Below are 20,827 nucleotides of genomic sequence, written 5' to 3'. Positions count from 1 at the left end.
GGAAGAGGATGGAAATGAAAGCAGTCGGGAAGGAAAGAGGGATGTTAATCTATCAGGGTGGGAAGAAAAAAACTGAAGTGAAATAAAAACACAAACAAATAGACCTAACTGGATTTCTAATAAATAACAACCACATGGAAAGGGAGAATAAAAAGAAACAATTAACTGCATAGAATTTTGACTATAAACAAGCTCAAAACAAAACATCTGTAAACAAATACTGAACTATTGTTAGAATTGTTTTTCATTTGAATTAGATTTGAATTAGGAATTCTGTAGCTACTTTGTGTATTTAAGATTAAGTGAGTTTAACAATATATTGAAGATAAAGAGAGTTTATATATGGCTTGAATAACATTGTGGTGTGTTGGGTTAGAATCCGAGATCAGTATGAATTATTGGTTTTTTTAAGATAGACACAGACATAAATATAGCTGTGTCTATGCGTGGATCAGTATATAGGCCTTTATCTCCTAGTTCTTTTTGTCTATTGTTCCTTATTCTCTAACAAAATAGGAAGCTCTCTTGAATTTCTGGATTTGGAGGACAGGTTCACAGTCAACTAAGATGTATTTAACAGACATCCTTAAAATTTGCAGAATTTGCAGGAACTAAGAAGAAATCCTTTTCTTCTTAGTTCCTAGTTTTTACCAGTATTTGATAAAATTTGAAAACATATTCTGAATGAAACAGTTCTTGGGTATATATGAATAGTTGGTTTTTCTAGTCTCTGTTTCCCCTTTCTCAGGCCTTTTGAGACAGTCGAAATGGAAAGCTTGTATAAGTTGGTGTTTAAGACACTATGTAGAGAGGATTATCTGGGTGGCTCAGTCAGTTAAGTGTCTGCATTCGGCTCAGGTCATGATCCAAGCTTCTAGGATCCAGCCCTGCATCAGCAGGAAGGAAGCCTGCTTCCCCCTATCCCTCTGCCTCTGCCTGCTGCTCCCCCTGCTTGTGCTTTCTGTGAAATAAATGAATAAAATCTTAAAAGAAAAGAAAAAGACACTATGTGGAGAAATGCCTGATCCCTGTAATCTTTGTTTCCTTCCTAGAAGATATTATATATTCTTATTTTTTTGTTGCATTATAACTCACAATTTCTTATAAGTCAGAAATGAACAAAATGTCAAAAAATTCAGCACTCCATCACCTATTTCGTGACTACCTTTTAATAGACACCTATATTTTTTGAAATAGTTTTGTGCAACATTCCTGAAGTGATTGAGATATTTTCAAGTGTTTCATATTAATCTAAGGTATTAATATATTTCAGTAAAGAAGAGTGTTATTGTAGTTGCTCTTTCCTTCAAAGCAGGGACTGAATGAAGTTAAAATGGGGCTGAGAGAACGTTAAGTGGAATTTCAGCCATGCTCACAGTTTGCCTACAAGTGTAGTTTCTTTAATTCATTCTGTGAGCAGTTTTGATTACCTGCCATTTGTTTTTTTCTTTTAAGATTTTATTTATTTATTTGACAGAGAGAGTGAGGGAGCACACGTACACCAGCACATGTGCAGGTAGAGCAGCAAGCAGAGGGAGAGGGAGAAGCAGACTCCCACTGAGCAGAGAGCCTGATGCGGGGCTCAATCCCAGGAACCTGAGATCATGACCTGAGATTAAGGCAGGTACTTAACCCACTGAACCACTCAGGTGTCCTGATTACCTGCCATTTGTAATGGCACTTTGCTAAATACTTGGATTATTAATATGAATATAACTCACTCTCCTTGTCATGAGGGATTCACAGTCCAGTAGGGAAGATAAGCAAACTGATATTTGTTATCTAATGATTTAAAACTAATAATGTGGGACGCCTGGGTGGCTCAGCTATTGAGCGTCTGCCTTTGGCCCAGGGTGTGATCCTGGAGTCCCGGGATTGAGTCCCACATCGGGCTCCCCATGGGAAGCCTGCTTCTCCCTCTGCCTGTGTCTCTGCCTCTCATGAATGAATGAATGAATGAATGAATGAATAAATAAATAAATAAATAAATACATACATACATACATACATATCTTAAAAAAAAATAAAGCTAATAATGTACTGACCCAGGTCGCAGCAGGATCCTATGGGAGTGAGCCTTAGGGAATTAGGAAGGGCTCTAGAGAAAATGGCACCTGAGCTGGTGCAGGTGCATAGGAGTTGGCTTGATGGACTGGGTGCTGGAATGAGCAGCGTCTTTATAGATACCACAGTGTTTTGCATTTTAGGTTAATGAGTATTGGATGATATAATTCATTAGGATACTTCATGATAGGGGTTATATCGTTGTTTAAGGAGGAGGTAAAATTGGTTGGCAAACTCTGGATGGTACCTTTTTTTATTTTTAAAAATTTTTATTAAAATTCAGTTAATTAACCTGTAATGTATTATTGGTTTCACATGTAGAGGTCAATGTCTTATATAACACTCAGGGCTCATTACATCACGTGCCATCCTTAATATCCAGCACCCAGTTACCACATTCCCCTACCCCCGCCCCTCCATTGACCTTCAGTTTGTTTCCCGATTGAGTCTTATAGTTTGTCTCCCTCTCTGATTTCATCTTGTTTTATTATTCCTCTCTTCCCCTATGATCCTGTTTTCTTTCTTAAATTCTCCATATGAGTGAGATCATATGATATTTGTCTTTCTCTGTTTGACTTATTTCACTTAGCATAATATCCTTTAATTCCATCCATGTCATTGCAAATTAAGAGAACATATCTTTTTTTTTTAATTCTTTTTTAATTTTTATTTATTTATGATAGTCACACACAGAGAGAGAGAGAGAGAGAGAGAGAGAGAGGCAGAGATACAGGCAGAGGGAGAAGCAGGCTCCATGCACCAGGAGCCTGACGTGGGATTTGATCCCGGGTCTCCAGGATCGCGCCCTGGGCCAAAGGCAGGCGCCAAACCGCTGCGCCACCCAGGGATCCCAAGAGAAAATATCTTTAGAAGACTAGTTTTAAGGATCTTGGGTTGATGATTTAGGCCAGATAAACGTAGTTATACTATAGACTTCAGTGACATTGATGGGCAATGCTGGGATCTCAGTTACGGAGATGGTGAAAGAATAGTTCTGTTATCATGTGTATATATTGATAGTATTTGGACCCTATTTTGGTTTATTAAGTTACTGATATATTTAGTAATAATAGATTCCTGTGGGATTAAAAACTTTTTAAACCTAAAGTTAGGGGTGTGGGATGCTTGGGTAGCTCAGTCATCTGACTCTTGATTTCAGCTCAGATCATGATCTCAGGATCTGACTCTTGATTTCAGCTCAGATCATGATCTCAGGGTCTTGGGATTGAGCATTCAGCTCAATTCAGCTTTGTGCTTACCATGAAGTTTGTCCCTTATAAATGAATTAAAAAAAAAAGGGGACACCTGGGTGGCTCAGTCGGTTAAGCGTCTGCCTTCAGGTCAGGTCATTGATCTCAGGGTCCTGGGATTGAACCCCACATGGGGCTTCCTTCTCAGGGAGTCTACTTCTCACTCTCCTTTTGCCCCTCCCTCCCATTTATTCTCTCTCTCTCTCAAGTAAATAAATAAAACAAAAAAGTTAAAAAAAGAAAGTTAAACAATATAAACTTTCCCACCCGCCAGCCTTCAGCCATCCTGTTCTGTTCACTCCATTCTTCCACCTTACTTACCCTACCCAGGAAACTGTTTATTATTTTATGTATCCTTCTACTAGAGTTTCTTTGAATAAAGACAGTAAAAGTACAGATTTTTTTTTTATTAAGATTTTGTTTATTCATGAAAGACAGGCAGAGACACAGGCAGAGGGAGAAGCAGGCTTCATGCTGGGAGCCCAACATGGGACTCGATCCCGGGTCTCCAGGATCACACCCTGGGCCGAAGGCAGGCGCTAAACCTCTGAGCCATGTAGGCATCCCATAAAAAAATACAGATTCTTATTTCTATCTTTACCATCCAAAACTCACAAAGCCCACATATTATACCCGTCATTCTATAAATTGGTCTTCCTGCCCTTCCCTTTACATACTGTGTTTCTTACTTTACAATGGAAATCTTCACAGATCTTTCCATAGAGTATGTATAGTTTTTTTTTTTTAATTAGCATGATTTTCTTTTGGATAATTTATTTAAGCAGTTCTCTGTTGGTAGAGATTTTGGGTTTTTTCCAGGCCATATATGTTTGTACTTTTGATAGGTATTGCCAAAATGCCTTACATGCTGTATTCAGATTTTTTTTTTAAAGATTTTATTTATTTATTCATCATAGTCACACAGAGAGAGACAGAGAGGCAGAGACACAGGCAAAGGGAGAAGCAGGCTCCATGCTGGGAGCCTGACGTAGGATTCGATCCCGGGTCTCCAGGATCGCGCCCCGGGCCCGGGCCAAAGGCAGGCGCCAAACTGCTGCGCCACCCAGGGATCCCCAGATTTTTTTTTCTTAAAGATTTTATTCATCCATTCATGAAAGACACACACAGAGAGAGAGAGAGAGAGGTAGAGGGAGAAGCAGGCTCCATGCAGGGAGCCTGACATGGGACTCGATCCCGGGTCCCTAGGATCATACCCTGGGCCGAAGGCAGCGCTAAACCGCTGGGCCACCTGGGCTGACCTGTATTCAGATTTAATTAACATACAACCTTGTGTAAGTTTAAGGTGTATAATGTGATGTTTTGATGCATGTATATATATAGCATAACACAATAAGGCTAGTTATTACATCTTTCACAAAATTCACATAATTACATTTTGTTGTTATGGTGGATAATAGGCTTTTTTTTTTTTTAATTTTAAGATTTTATTTATTTGAGAGAGAGAGAGAGAGAGAGAGAGAGAGCATGACCATGATGTGAGCCGAAGGAAGTCACTTAACTGACTAAGCCATGCGGGCACCCCAATATTAGGCATTTCTTCACAACCTTGCCAAGAATGTACCTTGGTGGGGTGCTTGGGTGACACAATTGGTTGAGCATCAGACTCTTGTTTTCGGCTCAGGTGGTGATCTCAGGGTTCTGGGATTGAGTTCCATGCCAGGCTCATTGCTCAGCGCCCAGTTGGTTTGTACTTCTTTCTCCCTCTCCCTGTACTCTTCCCTCCTGAGCGTGTGCACTTGTGTATTCTCTCCCTCTAAGATTTAGGGGAGAATAGAGACACACGCAGAGGGAGAAGCAGGCTCCATGCAGGGAGCCTGATGTGGGACTCGATCCTGGGACTCCAGGATCACGCCCTGAGTCTTAAAGCAGGGGCTACACCGCTGAGCCACCGAGGGATCCCCTAAATCTTTAGAAAGTACCTTGGGAAGCAGGGATTTGTGGAAAATGGTGTCTACGTGTAGTTTTATTTATTTACCATTCTAGCAAATATCTTTTGGTGAAATGTGTACACAGCCAACCTATGTCTAGGGTGAAATTCCTATGTTATAAGGTATGTGAATTTCCATTGCTCCACATACTGAGCAGGCCTGGGTATAATTAGTTTCTTTAAAGTTTACCTATTTTGGTGGGCACACAGTGGTATCTTATTGTGGTTTTAGTTTTTATGTTTATTCCCTAATGAGAATGTCCATTTTTTCCCCTATGCTTGTTGGCTCTCTTGGTTTTTTGAAAACCTTTATTTAAAAAATCCCAGAATATATAATCTCCATTTGTTAAACAAAAAGAAATAAAAATAGACAAATGCTCATAAGAGCATCATACTAGCAATCTTAGTCTGGTTCTTTCTTGGGTACTAGCTATCAAAGAATATTTTTGACTCTTCTAATTGCATTTTATTAAAAAAAATATAGTGGAAATGACATTACTTTATCCTTTAATTTAGACCTAGGACCTTGTGGTAACATGTGAGGAGTACTTTGACTTCAGAAGAAGAGGAAGAAGAGAGAGATGAGTACTTATACATGAAGTGATTTTTGAGTTTACCTGTTTTTGCTAGCTTACTTGTGGGTGGAGGTTGGGAGGTTGAAATCATTTTTGTAAAATAGAATAGTTTAGCCAGCTTTTAAATTATAATGTAACTTGCATGATTGGGGCATAGTATTTTGTTTATGTTTTTGTAGAAAAGTGCTTTTACTTGAACAAGGACTAGAGATAGACTGTGTAGGGGTTTTGGTTTGGCTATATGCTATTCTCAGTGCTTGGATAAGTTTTTGAAATCCTCTCTACCCATCTTTTTAAAGTTTAATGGATATTTATTGTTTGTATAGAACTTTTCCCTTTATTTTCATAATAAAGCTGTGAGTGGATCTTCTTGCAAAGGTTATTAATAACATTGTTTTCACCTAAAGCTTTACTAAGAATTTTACGAGTGACGTTTATTGAATTGTGTGCTTGAACATCAGAATAATTTTGTTAACTGTTCAAGAAGAGTAAGCAGTATACTTACATTTATTAGCCTATATTGTGTCAGATTGATTATTTTTTTGTTGGTAATTGATACATTTCTTTTTCTACCTTTTTTTTTTCTTTAAGATTTTGTTTATGTATTTAAAGAGAGCCCATGTGTGAATGGGTGGAGGGGCGGCAGAGGGAGAGAATCTCAAGCAGACTCCTATCTGAGTACAGAGCTCAATGGGGGCTTGAAACTCATGACCCTGAGGTCATGACCTGAGCTGAAATCAGGAGTTGTTCAGTTAACTGACTGAGCCACCCAGGCGTCCCTTTTCACCTTTTAAATAGACATCATTTTTAGAGCAGTTTTAGGTTCACAGTAAAATTGAGTAGCAAGTAGAGAATTCCCATATATCCCTGCCCCTACCCACATGCAAAGCCTCCCTGACTGTCAACATCCTGCACCAGCAAATTGTGGTTATTTCTGAGTTGACTGATTCCCTTCCTTTTGGAAAAGTAAGCAGTTTGGTATATTTTAACATAGTCTAAAGTCTGTTTTATAACATTCTTATTGACCTTATTGCAAAAACAAAGAAACCAACACTAGAATTAAATTACTTCCTTCGGGGCAGCCCAGGTGGCTCAGCGGTTTAGTGCCGCCTTCAGCCCAGGGCCTGATCCTGGAGCCCTGGGATCTAGTCCCACGTCAGGCTCACAGCGTGGAGCCTGCTTCTCCCTCTGCTTCTCCCTCTGCCTGTGTCTCTGCTTCTATCTTTCTCTCTGTGTGTCTCTCACGAATAAATAAATAAAATCTTTAAAAAAAAATAAATTACTTCCTTCCTGGCAGTCTTTTTTTGAAGCTACAAAATGAAAAAAATTTTCGACCTTTATAGCAACATTTACACTCTCCTTTAATTCCTAATTTTATGAAACTCGAAGATTTGTAAGTTTTTTCTTCCTTCTTTTAAATATTTAAATGTAAAATGTTCTAATCAGATGTTTGGAGTTTTTATGAAAATTTCTGACTTGGAGTACTACAACATACAAATAATAGTTCTAAACTTGGTGTGTAGCACAAGCTCTAATCCAATTTGAGTGGGCTTGCCTAGAAGTAAATTAAATGATGTGATTAGGATGTTGCTATCAATAAAGGACATAAAGTCCTTTAAGATTTTATTAGTGAAGAATGGGACATTATGGATGAGAAGAGAGGGCTGTGAGCTCACTGATCATTGGAAAGCACCCATTTTTTAGGATTCTGATGAGAAAGCAAAGCCATCAAACTGTGTGAAGACTAGGATTTTCCCAATGAGACCGAAGGGTCAACTTAAAAAAAGATTGATAGTTTTGAGCACATTAAAATTAATCTTCATCCAAAGATACCATAGGAGCCATGGATGGCTCATTTGGGTAAACGTTGACTCTTGATCTCAGCTCAGGTCTTGATCTCAGAGTTGTGAGTTCAAGCCCCATGTTGGGTTCCACACTGGGTGTGGAGCCTACTTAAAAAAAAATAAAAAAAAAATAAAGACACCATAGAAAAATGAAAAGATAAACTAAATTTGGAAAAAAATTGTTGCCCATTTGGAAAAAAATTATTTTATATATAATATAGAATTAGTGTCCTGAACAGGGCTGCCTTCATGGATGTACATACAATCTGTGGTCACACAGGGCCCCATACTTACTTTCATGCTAAATTATCATTCTTAAAATTCTTAGTTTTTAAATATTGGCCTTACTTTTATTTTTTTTAGTTTTATTTATTATTTTGAGAGACAGAGCATGAGTAGGGGGAAGGGCAAAGGGAAGGGGGGGAACAAGGGGACTCCCCACCCAGCACAGAGTCTGACATGAGGCTCAATCCTAGGACCCCAAGATCACAACCTGAGCTGAAGTCAGACTTAACCGACTGAACCACTCAGCATTTCATGGCCCTGCTTTTTAATTTTGCACTGGGCCTGCAAATTATGTAGCCAGTCCCGGTTGTGAATATATTAAGCCTAGTAAGTAATGAGAAAAAGACTACCCAATAAAAATGGCCAGAACGGAACAAAGGGATGTGGAAAGGAACATAGATAATTAATAAACATGTGAAAAGGTCTTCAACCTAATCAGGTAATAATACAAATTGAAATCATGGTATTATGTTCTGTATTTCCACAAATTAAGAAATCTCACTTTATCAAGTATTGGAGAGGATTGTGGTCATCAGTTTATATACTGCTGGTGAGTTGGTAGAGTGATACAGTTGGAAGTCAAATTGGCATTTTTGGTAAAATTGGGTGTTTACATGTCCTATAACCCAACAATTCCACTTCTAGGTTTACAACATACTCTAAAGAAATCAGTGTTCATGTGCACCTGGAGATTTTTTTTTTTTTTGAGATTTATATGATAATGTTGATAAAAGCAAAGAATTTTAAACCATCCAAATGCCTGAAAACAGAATGGGTGAATATATTGTGGCATATTTATATAATGAAATGCAATTAAAATGTAACAATTAAAAAGTAACGTGGATGGGATGCCTACGTGGCTCAATCAGTTAAGCATCTGCCTTCTGCTCAGGTCATGATCTCAGGATCCTAGGATCAAGCCCCGTATTGGGTTCCCTGCTCAGCAAGGAGCCTGCTTCTTCCTCTCCTGCTCTCCTTGCTTGTGCGCTCTCTATGTCAAATAAATAAATAAAATCTTAAAAAAGAAAGTGACATGGACAAAGCTTATAAAAATATTTGAATGACAAAATTCAGCGTATGAATTTATCAAGCTGAAAAAGGGAGCCAGGGATAACAAACCTAAACACAGCTTTGTTTAGGGATATATACATACGTGACAAGGTTTTGCTTTAAACAGTAATGTATGTAATAGTAAGTATTTAGGATAAAGATTGGGAGGAGAGGAGCACATAGATGTAATATTGATGTTCTTCTGTGGGATGATCTATAGTGTTCATCTTTGCATGTGTCTTTCCATATATTTTGTGTGTTTCAGATATTAAAGAAGAGGCATCTGGGTGGGTCGGTGGTTGAGCGTCTGCCTTTGGCTTGGGTAGTGATCCTGGGGTCCCAGGATCGAGTCCTGCATCAGGTTCCCCACGGAGAGCCTGCTTCTCCCTCTGTCTGTGTCTCTGCCTTCTTCTCTGTGTCTCTCATGAATAAATAAATAAAATCTTAAAAAAAAATAAACAAGAAAAGGGGAAAATGAAATATCCATAGTTAACAGCTTATTATGTAGATGGAGAAATAGTTTGAGAAGTAGAAAGAAAATTAGGGGCAGCCCTGGTGGCGCAGCGGTTTAGCGCCACCTGCAGCCCAGGGCATGATCCTGGAGCAACCCCCCCTCCCCCCCTTGACCGGGATCGAGTCCCACGTCAGGCTCTCTGTATGATGCCTACTTCTCCCTCTGCCTGGGTCTCTGCCTCTCTCTCTGTGTGTCTCTATGAATGAATAAATAAAATCTTAAATAAAATCTGAATCTTAAAATCTTAAAAAAAAAAGAAAGAAAATTATGTTACAGAAAAGAGGTTTCAAGAAAGAGGTGATAAAATGAGAGAATTTTGATAGTTGTATAGAACATCCATTTTAGGTCCCTTCTCGCTCTAATGTTCTACAATTTTAATATTGTATTTAAAAGGTTTTTTTTTTTTTAAGAATTTATTTATTCATGAGAGACAGAGAGAGAGACACACACACAGGCAGAAGGAGAAGCAGGCTCCATGCTGGGAGCCTGACGTGGGACTCGATCCCGGGTCCCCAGGATCACACCCTGGGCCGAAGGCGGCGCTAAACCACTGAGCCACCTGGGCTGCCCAGTTCATATGTTTTTTATGTTTTCCCCATATTTAGAAATAGTTATAAGCAATCAAGTGACATACAAGTAATAAAATTTTATTTTTAATTTAGTTCATTTAGGTGTTAATACCTTTCTTCACCCTTTTTTGTAGTGTATCTTCTAATTTGAAAGTCTTCCATGAAAACTTCAGTTTAAAAAATAAGTAATGACATCATCTGTCATCTTAAAAGACTGAAATGGGGGCTGTCATTTTGAGGTAAGTATCCGATTTTGTATCTTTATTTACACTGATTTTCCAGAAGTTAAATATAGAAGGAAAATGTGAATATTGGTTAGATTTTAAATCTTTTTTTTTTTTTTTTTTAAGATTTTACTTTTAGGTAATCCTTACCCTCACCGTGGGGTTTGAACTAATAACTCTGAGATCAAGAGTTGCGTGCTCTTGAGTGAACCAGCCAGGTACCTTTAGATTCTTAATCTTTTAGTTAATCTCTGTGTTGGGGAATAGAAATCCTAGGCCTTGTTTTAAAATAGTCTGTTATTTAGGATTATGTTTACCCCATTGTTAACAGAGCTTCATGACGGAGAGAGAAGGGGTCAGTATTGTTGAAAGCTTTTTAGAGAGGTTAATTGAAAGCTGAAGTTTTTTGAAGCTTTTTTGGAGTAGGTAGGAGGTCATAGCTGGCCTCTTTCAACACAGTGTTTGTGGCTGAAAATAAGCTTGCAATAAAATAAAGAGTGAAGAGAAGGTGATAAAGTGAGTATTTCAACTCATTCATTTATGAATCAATAGGTAGAATGTATTTAGGATGGAGCAGTCATTTTCCTAAGTACTGAATTTACAGTCAGCATGACCATATATCCTGGTGTAAGCCTTTTGTAGATCAGTTAATGCCAGTTAATGCCAAACTTTCCCCCTAGCTTTATTGAGATATAATTGGCATGTAGCATTCAATAAGCACAGAACTTATTTTTGCACTGTACTTTTTTATCCCCATGACTTAGTTTTTATCTTTTTAGAATCTTTGTTATATTTTACTGTAAATATTCTCTATGCCCATCATGGGGCTTGAACTCACAAACCCAAGAGTAAGAGTTGCATGCACCCTGCCACCATCCTCCCCTCTGGCCACCACTAGTTTGTTTTATACTTAGGGGTCTGTTTTTTTGTTTATTTGCTTCTTTTGTTTTTAGATTCCACATATAAGTGAAATCATATGGTGTTTGTCTTTGACATATCACACCCTCTAGGTCTGTGCAGATTGTCATGAATGGCAAGATTTCACTTTTTTTTTTATGGCTGAGTAGTATTGCATTGTATGTATATGTGTGTGTGTCTGTGTGCGCGTGCACACATCTTTATCCATTCATCTATCAGTGTAAACTTAGATTGCTTCTATATCTTGGCTCCTATAAATAATGCTGCAGTAAACTTAGGGGTGCATATGTTTTATGAAGTAGAGTTTTTGTTTTCTTTGAGTGAATATCCTGGAAGTAAAATTAATCTGATTGTATGTTATTTCTGTTTTTAATTTTTTGAGGAACCTCCATTCTGTTTCCGGAGTGGCTGTACTAATTTACATTCCTACTGACACTGCATGAGGATTCTCTTTTCTCTACACCCTCACCAACATTGGTTACTTCTTGTCTTTTTGATAACTATCCATTCTGGCTGGTGTGAAGTGATAATTGTAGGTTTGATTTGCATTTCTTTGATGATCAGTGATGTTGAGCATCTTTTCATGTGTCTGGCCATCTGTATGTCTTCTTTGGAAAAATGTCTATTCAGTACTTCTGCCCATTTTATTTATTTATTTATTTTTTAATATTTTTTAAAATTTATTTATGATAGTCACACAGAGAGAGAGAGAGAGGCAGAGACACAGGCAGAGGGAGAAGCAGGCTCCATGCACCAGGAGCGCGACGTGGGATTCGATCCCGGGTCTCCAGGATCACGCCCTGGGCCAAAGGCAGGCGCCAAACCGCTGCGCCACCCAGGGATCCCACTTCTGCCCATTTTAAAAATCAGATTGTTTTCTTGTATAAATTGTGTGTTGACTTGTATAAATTCTTTGGTATTTTGAATATTAACTACTTACCAGATATATAATTTGTAAATATCTTCTGCCATTCTCTAAGTTGCCTCTCATTTTATTGTTGGTTTCCTTTGCTGTGCAGAAGGTTTTTATTTTGGCATATTCCCAACTATTTATTTTTGCTTTTCTTTCCTTTGCTTGGGAAGACAAATCCAGAAAAATACCGTCAAAGCTGATGTCTAGGGACGCCTGGGTGGCTCAGCGGTTGAGCAACTGCCTGTGGCTCGGTATGATCCAGGGGTCCTGGGATTGAGTCCCACATCAGGCTCCCTGCATGGAGGCTGCTTCTCCCTCTGCCTATGTCTCTGCTTCTCTCTTTCTATGTCTCTTATGAATAAATAAATAAAATATTTAAAAGAAAAAAAAGCTGATGTCTAAGAATTTATTACCTATGTTTTATTCTGGGAGTTTGATGTTTTCCTGTCTCACATTTAGGTCTTTAATCCATTTTGAGTGTATTTTTGTGTGTGGTATAAGAAAGTGGTCCAGTTTCATTTTTTTGTATGTATCTGTCCAGTTTCCCAGTACCATTTATTAAAGAGACTGTCCTTTCCCTTTTGTGTATTGTGTCTTTTGTTGTAGATTGACCATAGAAGTGTGGGTTTATTACTTGGCTTTCTACTCTGTTCCATTGATCTCTGGGTCTTTTTTTTTTTTTTTTGGTGCCATTACCATGCTGTTTTGATTACTGTAGCTTTGTAGTGTAGTTTGAAATCTGGAATTGTGTTACTTCAGTTTTGTTCTTTCTCATGGTTACCTTGGCTGTTAGGAGTCTTTTGTAGTTCCATACAAATGTTAGGATTATTTGTTCTATTTCTGTGAAAAATACTGTTGGTATTTAATAGGGATTGCATTGAATCTGTAGATTGCTGTGGGTAGTATGGACATTTTAACAATGTTAATTCTAGTCCATGAACATGATATGCCTTCCCATTTATTTGTGTTGTCTTTAGTCTCTTTCTTTTTTTATTTTTAAAAGTTTATTTTTTTAAACTTTTTTAAAAAGTTGGTTATGGGACCCAATGCAGGGCTTGATCCTGAGTTGAGACCTGAGCTGAGATCAGGAGTTGGACACTTAAACTGACTGAGCCACTCACATTTCTTGTCCTTCAGTATCTTTCATCGGTCTCTTATAGTTTTCAGAGTAGTCTTTTACTTCCTTGACTAAATTTATTCCTAGGTATTTTTCTTTTATGCACTTTTAAATGGTATTATTTTCTTAATATCTCTTTCTGTTAGTTCATTATTTCATATAGAAATGCAACAGATTTCTTTCTTTTTTTTCTTTTTCTTTTTCTTTTTTTTAAGATTTTATTTATTCCTGAGAGACGCAGAGAGAGAGAGGGAGAGACACAGGCAGAGGGACAAGCAGGCTCCATGTAAGGAGCCTGACGTGGGACTTAATCCTGGGTCTCCAGGATCAGGCCCTGGGCTGAATGAAGGCTGCACTGAATCGCTAAGCCACCTGGGCTACCCACAACAGATTTCTGATTCTGTTAGTTTTGTACCTTCAACTTAATTTTTTAGTTCTAATTTTTTTGGTGGAATCTTTAGTGTTTTTATTTTTTATTTTATTTTATTTTTTTAAGGAATGCATTATTTATTTATTTATTTTTTATTTTAATTTTTATTTATTTATGATAGTCACACAGAGAGAGAGAGAGAGAGAGAGGCAGAGACGTAGGCAGAGGGAGAAGCAGGCTCCATGCACTGGGAGCCCGACGTGGGATTCGGTCCCGGGTCTCCAGGATCGCGCCCTGGGCCAAAGGCAGGCGCTAAACCACTGTGCCACCCAGGGATCCCAGGAATGCATTTTTTTAAAAAAAATTATTTATTCAAATATTTTATTTATTTATTCATGAGAGAGAGAGAGAGGCAGAGACACAGGCAGACAGAGAAGCAGGCTGCATGCAATGAGCCTGATGTGGGACTCGAACTTGGGAATCCAGGATCACACCCTGAGCTAAAGGCAGGCGCCCAAATGCTGAGCCACCCAGGCGTCCCTCTTTAGTGTTTTTAAAAAATTTTCTATATATTGTACCTTGTCATTTGCAAATAGTGACAGTTTTACTTTTTCCTTACCAATTTAAATGACTTTTATTATTTTTTGTCTCATTGCTGTGGCTGGGACTTCTAGTGTTGGATAAAAGTGTTGAGAGTGGATATCCTTGTTTTGTTCCTGATCTTAGAGGAAAAACTTTGAGCTTTTCACCATTCAGTATGATGTTAGCTTTGAGTTTGTCATAAATATGGTTTTTATTATGTTGAGATGTGTTTCCTCTAAATTTGCTTTGTTGAGAATTTTTATCATGAACAGATGTAGAATTTTGCCAGATACTTTTTCTGTATCTATTGACATGATCATAATGATTTTTATCCTTCATTTTGTTAATGTGGTGCATCACATTGATTTGCAGATACTGAGCCATTCTCACATCTCTGGATGTCCAACTATGTTCTTTAAGTTTTTATATTTTTAAAGTAATCTCTACACCCAAAGTGGAACTCAAAGTCACAGCCTTCAGTTCAAGAGTCACATGCTCTACTGACTGAGCCAGCTATGTGCACCTGGATGTTCAACTATTTTAATGCCTTCTTTTGCTTTTTTAAATCTATTGGTTTGGATAATAAATAACATTGTTGATAAATTACATGGTCAGTGTTATATAGTTAAGGACAGACATTACCTGCCCAGGCTTATCTTGTCAGGTAAACTGGGCCTCTAAGTCTTGCAAGCAAGTTAAGTGTTTAACAGATATTCATGAAATGAATTGGCTAGTTACAGCTATGATCAGGGCTGCAGAAGTGAAATAATGACTACTTGATTGAGTTAATTTGACAGGGGAGATTTCATAAATAATTTCACAGAGAACATGGAAGAAAGGAGTCACACAAGCGAATCCAACATTTTGAGTTCATTGGCTTGAAGGATGATGGTACCCTGAACAGAAGTAAGGAAACTCTGAGGAAAGCTTAGGGGTCTCGTGGGTGAGACTGTAACATGATGAATTCTGTTAGACACATTTTTGAATTATAAGTAGAAGTTTTAGAATATCTCCTTAATTGTGGAGATATGAGGCTGAAAATTAGCAAAAGATACTTTAGGACCTGGAGATAATAGATTTTGGGGTAATTTACATAGAGTGTCAGTTGTGAAAGTCAGTAACATTTCCAGGGCCCTAGCAGAGAGAAAAATGTAAAGCATAGGACTTTAGGAAATGCCTATAGTAAATGAGTGGCTGTTGTTAAAAAGAATCAGTAAAAGAAAAATAAGAGTATGAAGGAAACCAGAATCATGCAATGCTTTTCTTTGAAACATAGTAAAGAATTTTAGGGAAAGGGTCTTTATTATTTATTTTATTATACTTTTTTTCTTTTTTTTTAAATTTGTTTATGATAGTCACAGAGAGAGAGAGAGGCAGAGACACAGGCAGAGGGAGAAGCAGGCTCCATGCACCGGGGGCCCGATGTGGGATTCGATCCCGGGTCTCCAGGATTGCGCCCTGGGCCGAAGGCAGGTGCCAAAACTCTGCACCACCCACATCCCTGTTATACTTTTTTTTTTTTCCTGTTATACATTTTTAAAAGAGTTTATTATTTGACAGAGAGAGGGAGGGAGGGCACAAACAGGAGGAGCAGCAGAGGGAGAGGGAGAAGCAGTCCCTCTGCTGGGCAGGGAGCCCCATGTGGGGTTGGATCCCAGGATCCTGGGATCATGACCTGAGTTGAAGGCAGACACTTAACTGACCAAGCCACCCAGATGCCCCAGGGAGAGGCTCTTTAAGTGGATGAGATGCTGTAGAAAGATTAAGGATTTTAATACCACGGTAAGCATCATTGAATATAACTATTAAGAAGTTATTGCGGGGCACCTAGTGGCTCAGTCAGTTGAGTGTGTGACTGTTGATTTCAGCTCATGTCATGATTTCAGGGTCATGAGGTCAAGCCCTGAGTCAGGCTCCATGTTGGGCATGGAGCCTGTTTACGATTCTGTCTCTCCCTCCCTTCCCCTTCCTTCCTTTCTCTCTCTTTAAAAAAAAAGTTTATTGATAACTGAGAGAACAAATTAAGTAACTAGGATGAATTATAAGAGGTTAAGTATTTACTTAACAAAATACACAGCATGGAGAAAAAAATAGAAAACTTTTCAAGAAATGTGTGCAGTTATTGAGGACTAAGCCACATAGGAGATATTTTTGCATTAACACCTCAGTATTTTAGGTAAAGGGGAATGATCCATTAGAGTGGTTATATATATAAGTAATTAAAGTATTTGTTTAATGCCAAGAGGAAGTAGAAAGGTTTGAGACCAAGGATATGGGTAAAGGGCTTAACTCTTATAGAAGAGTATCAATATTTCTGCTTAGAAACCACACGAATGAAAGAAAACAAATCAAGGAATTTTTAGGCAAAGAGGAAGAAAACTGTATAATTCCTTACTTTTTCAATAAGGTAGAGTTTGAGGTTATCTGCTAGGCATATAATTAATTAGCAGGGTTGTTGGCATCCTGGGAGAAGAAAATATTTACGGGAAACATTGTAATAACCAGTTTCATCGAATATTTATTAAACATCTGCTTTGTGCCAGGCATTCTTGTAGATAAGATCTGTTCTCATGGAGCCAATTTTTAACGTGAACCAGAAAAATATGAAATTGTAATGCGATAATGAAGAGAATTGTAAAACAAGGCAGTTGGGGGCACCTGGGTGACTCAGTTGGTTATGTGTCTGCCTGTTAAGTTCAGGTCATGATCCCAGAGTCCTGGGATCAAGTCTTAAATTGGGTTCCCTGCTCAGTGGGGAGTCTGTTTCTCCTACTCTGACCCCCTGCTTGTGATCTTTTTCATGCTTTCTCCTTTCTTTCAGAATCTTTAAAAAAAAAATAAAACTAGGCAATTGGTAGAGTGGTTGGGTGGTTACTTCTGAAGAGGTGACATTAAGGTAAGATGTGAAAAACAAAAATTCAGTCACTTGAAAATTAAGCTAAGGTAAAAACCTCAAAGTGAAAACAAGCTTTTGTTGTATTTGAGGAACAGAAAGAAGTCTCATACTCTGGAACAGAATGGAAGAGGGCTGTAGTGTCATGAGATGAAGTTGAAGGAAATAGAGCTGGACCATGTTGATCTCTATGGCCATGGTAAGGAGTCTAGACTCAAGAAATTTTTTAAGGAAGGTTTTTTTTTTTTTTTTTTTTAAAGATTTTATTTATTTGTTCATGAGAGACACACATAGAGAGAGGCAGAGACACAGGCATAGGGAGAAGCAGACTCCTCGAGGGGAGCCCGATGTGGGATCTAATCCTGGCACTCCCGGACCATGCCCTGAGCTGAAAGGCAGACGCCCAACCACTGAGTCACCCAGCCCCTAAGGAAGGTTTTAAGCAGAAAAGTGTCATGATATGTTACATGCTTTAATGATATCCCTGGCTACTTTATTAAAGATGAATTATGGGGATAAAGGGGAAACAGGAGGGTCAGATAAGCAGCTGTTGGCTAGAACTGACTAAGCCAGAGATGATGATGGAGAAACTTAATATGATCACCAGGATAGAAAAAGAAAGGATTGCTGAGTAATCAGTGAAAGGTCAGTTTAAGATAAACTAGCATACGGATGCCTGGATGGCTCAGCAGTTTGGTGCCTGCCTTGGGCCAAGGGCATGATCCTGGAGACCCGGGATATAGTCCCACTTCAGGCTCCCTGCATGGAGAACTCTCCCTCTGCCTCTCTCTCTGCCTGTGTTTCTGCCTGTGTCTCTGCCTCTCTCTCTCTGTATCTCTCATTAATAAATAAATAAAATCTTAAAAAAAAAAAAAAAGATAAGCTAGCATGACCTGGCAGGCAGTATAAATTTAGCTTGTCTAACCATTTAGATGGAAATGAGAAATTTGACATTGATGGTTGAAATAATTATCTATAGGATTCAAGCTTGGTGAAAGGGAATATATTAAGGGATTGGAGGCCATGACTGAGTCAGTATATATTTATTGAGCATCTACTAATATATCAAGAACTGTGCTAGCTTCTAGGGTTACAACACTGAACAAAAACAGACATCCCTTTCCCATGGAATGGATATTCTCATGAGGATGGAAATATAGTAAGTTAGTATATACTGTGTTGGGTGGTGATGACTACTTTATTAAGAAAAATATATTAGAGAAAAGTAGATATATATATTTTTTAAAGATTTTATTTATTTATTCATAGAGACACACACACACTCACAGAGGCAGAGACATAGGCAGAGGGAGAAGCAGGCTCCATGCAGAGAGCCCGAGGTGGGATTCCATCCAGGGTCTCCAGGATCACGCCCTGGGCTGCAGGGGGCGCTAAACTGCTGCGCCACCGGGGCTGCCTGAGAAAAGTAGATATTGATGAGGATATTGAGATAAAGATTACTACTTCATAAGGGGTGGTTAGGGAAGAATTCTCTGATTAGGGGACAGTTTAGCTGACAACTCTACAGAAAGTAAGGGAGTAGGACTGGTAGATACTTGGGTTAGGGTTATGGGGAGCAGCATTCCAGGCTGAAGTTACCCAAATACAAAGGCTCTGAGACTGGACTGTGCTTGATGTGTTCTGGGAGCAGTAAGAGGGCCAGTGTGGCCTGAATGGGGTCAGTGAGAGAGGAGGTAGTGGAAGCTGACGTTGTGAAGGGAGAGGAAGCTTTAGTCAAGTTGTAGACCAGTTGTAAACCATTGTTGAGCCTTTGCATCTTCTTCTGAGTGGTGATTGAGGTGTAGATTGAGAGACGAGGATGTAGGAGAAGTGAAAGGCAAAGCTATACCTGAGAGGTGTAACTTGTGGCTAATGAAAGGTGAGGCCAGGTGTTTGGAGTTTATGAGTGTGCTGGTGATAGAAGGGGTGTATTAATAAAACAGATTTTTTTTTAAAGATTTTATTTATTCATGAGAGACACAGAGAGAGAGAGAGGCAGAGACACAGGCAGAGGGACAAGCAGGCTCCACACAGGGAGAGCCCGATGTGGGTGGGACCCGATCCCGGGACTCCAGGATCACACCCTCGGCCGAAGGCTGGCTCTAAACTGCTGAGCCACCCAGGGATCCCAATAAAACAGATTTTTTAGTACAACAGGACGCTAGGAAGAATAGAGGAAGATAAGTTAGAGGCATGGACAGCTTTTAGTTCTTGATGAGTAAGTTTATTTGGATTTAGTTTTTTGTTTTAAAGATTTTATTTATTCATGAGAAACACACACACACACACACACAGAGAGAGAGAGAGAGAGAGAGAGAGACAGAGACACAGGCAGAGGGAGAAGCAGACTTCATGCAGGGAGCCTGACATGGGACTCGATCCCGGGTCTCCAGGATCACGCCCTGGGCTGAAGGCAGAGCTAAACCCCTGGGCCACCGGGGCTGCCCTGATTTAGTTTGTTTTTAATTGTAAAATATACGTAATAAAGTTGAGCATTTTAATTGATTTTAAGTGTACAATTTGCTGGCATTAAATACATTCACAGTGTTATGCAACCATCACTGCTATACATTTCCAGGGCCTTTTTGCCATCCCAGACTGAAATTATATCCAGTAAAGAGTAACTCACCCCAATCTCTTAGGATCATTATATTACTATCTGTCTCTATGAATTTGTCTCTTCTAGATATTTCATGTAAGTGGAATCAAACAATATTTGTCCTTTTGTGGCTGGTTTATTTCAAATACCTTAACATCTTCAAGGTTCATCCATGTTGTAGCATGTGTCACTGTATCCTTTTTAAAGGCTAGATAAATATTCCATTGTATGCATATACCACATTTTGTTTATCCCATTTATTGGTTGAATTTTTTTTTTTTTAAATCTTTTGGCTACTGTAGTAATGCTACTTGTACTTGGGTATACAAATATCTATGTGTCCTTGCTTTTTTTTTTTTTTTAAGATTTTATTTATATATAAATAGACACACACACACACAGAGGCAGAGACACAGGCAGAGGGACAAGCAGGCTCCATGCAGAGAGCCTGACGTAGGACTTGATCCCAGGTCTCCAGGATCACATCCTGGACTGAAGGCAACGCCAAACTGCTGAGCCACCTGGGCTGCCCGAGTCCTTGCTTTTAATTTGTTTTTATTTTTTACAGATTTATTTATCTTAACACAAGTGGTAAGTGCGGGGGTGGAGAGAAGCCGACTCTCTGTTGAGGGCAGAACTTGATGCCAGGCTTGATCTCATGACTGAGATCACAACCAGAGCCAAAATTAAGGGGTGGATGCTTAACAGATTGAGCCACCCGGTGCTCCACTGTGTTTAATTCTTTTGGGTATGTACCCAGAAGTGGAGTCGTTGGATTAAATATAAGTCTGTGTTTAGATTTTGGAGGAACTGCCATATTTCTTCTACAGTGGTTGCACCATTTTATCTTCCCACCACGAATATACAGGATTACGAGTTGTAGTGTATCCTTGGTTTTGAGTAGTGGAATGTTTTAAATTTGTGTATTTTCTTAAAAGAGTGTATACTAGAGATTGTTTTTAGTAGTTATAGAAGTAACACAAACCCTCATGCTCTGCTATAAGATCAGAACTGGTGAAGAAAGTTGTGTTGTAGTTAAATTTTAGTGAGAGAGCCTTACGGGAATTAAAATTTTAGAGACTTAAAAAGAATATGTTTGCCAGAAACTTATG

The 20,827-nt window shown here is 38.7% G+C and overlaps 1 protein-coding gene across 4 annotated transcripts in view; it reads left to right on the top strand.

Annotated features, from left to right (window-relative positions):
- PIK3CB (phosphatidylinositol-4,5-bisphosphate 3-kinase catalytic subunit beta) overlaps positions 1-20,827 on the top strand; it is a 203,152-nt gene that overhangs the window by 33,649 nt on the left and 148,676 nt on the right. For 2 of the 4 annotated variants that reach the window (XM_072726958.1, XM_072726955.1), the window contains exon 2: positions 10,234-10,338. The exons of 1 other annotated variant lie outside the window; for it this stretch is intronic. The gene's annotated coding sequence lies outside the window, so the exon portion shown is untranslated. Of the gene's footprint in view, positions 1-10,233; positions 10,339-10,449; positions 10,542-20,827 lie in introns of all 4 variants that reach the window. One more of the 4 variants, XM_072726956.1, reaches the window with a different exon arrangement.

The sequence above is a fragment of the Vulpes vulpes genome, chromosome 11 (assembly GCF_048418805.1).
Source record: "Vulpes vulpes isolate BD-2025 chromosome 11, VulVul3, whole genome shotgun sequence".
NCBI lineage: Eukaryota > Metazoa > Chordata > Mammalia > Carnivora > Canidae > Vulpes > Vulpes vulpes.
Note: the sequence above shows the minus strand (reverse complement) of the source record. Positions and strands in the feature narration are given on the sequence as shown.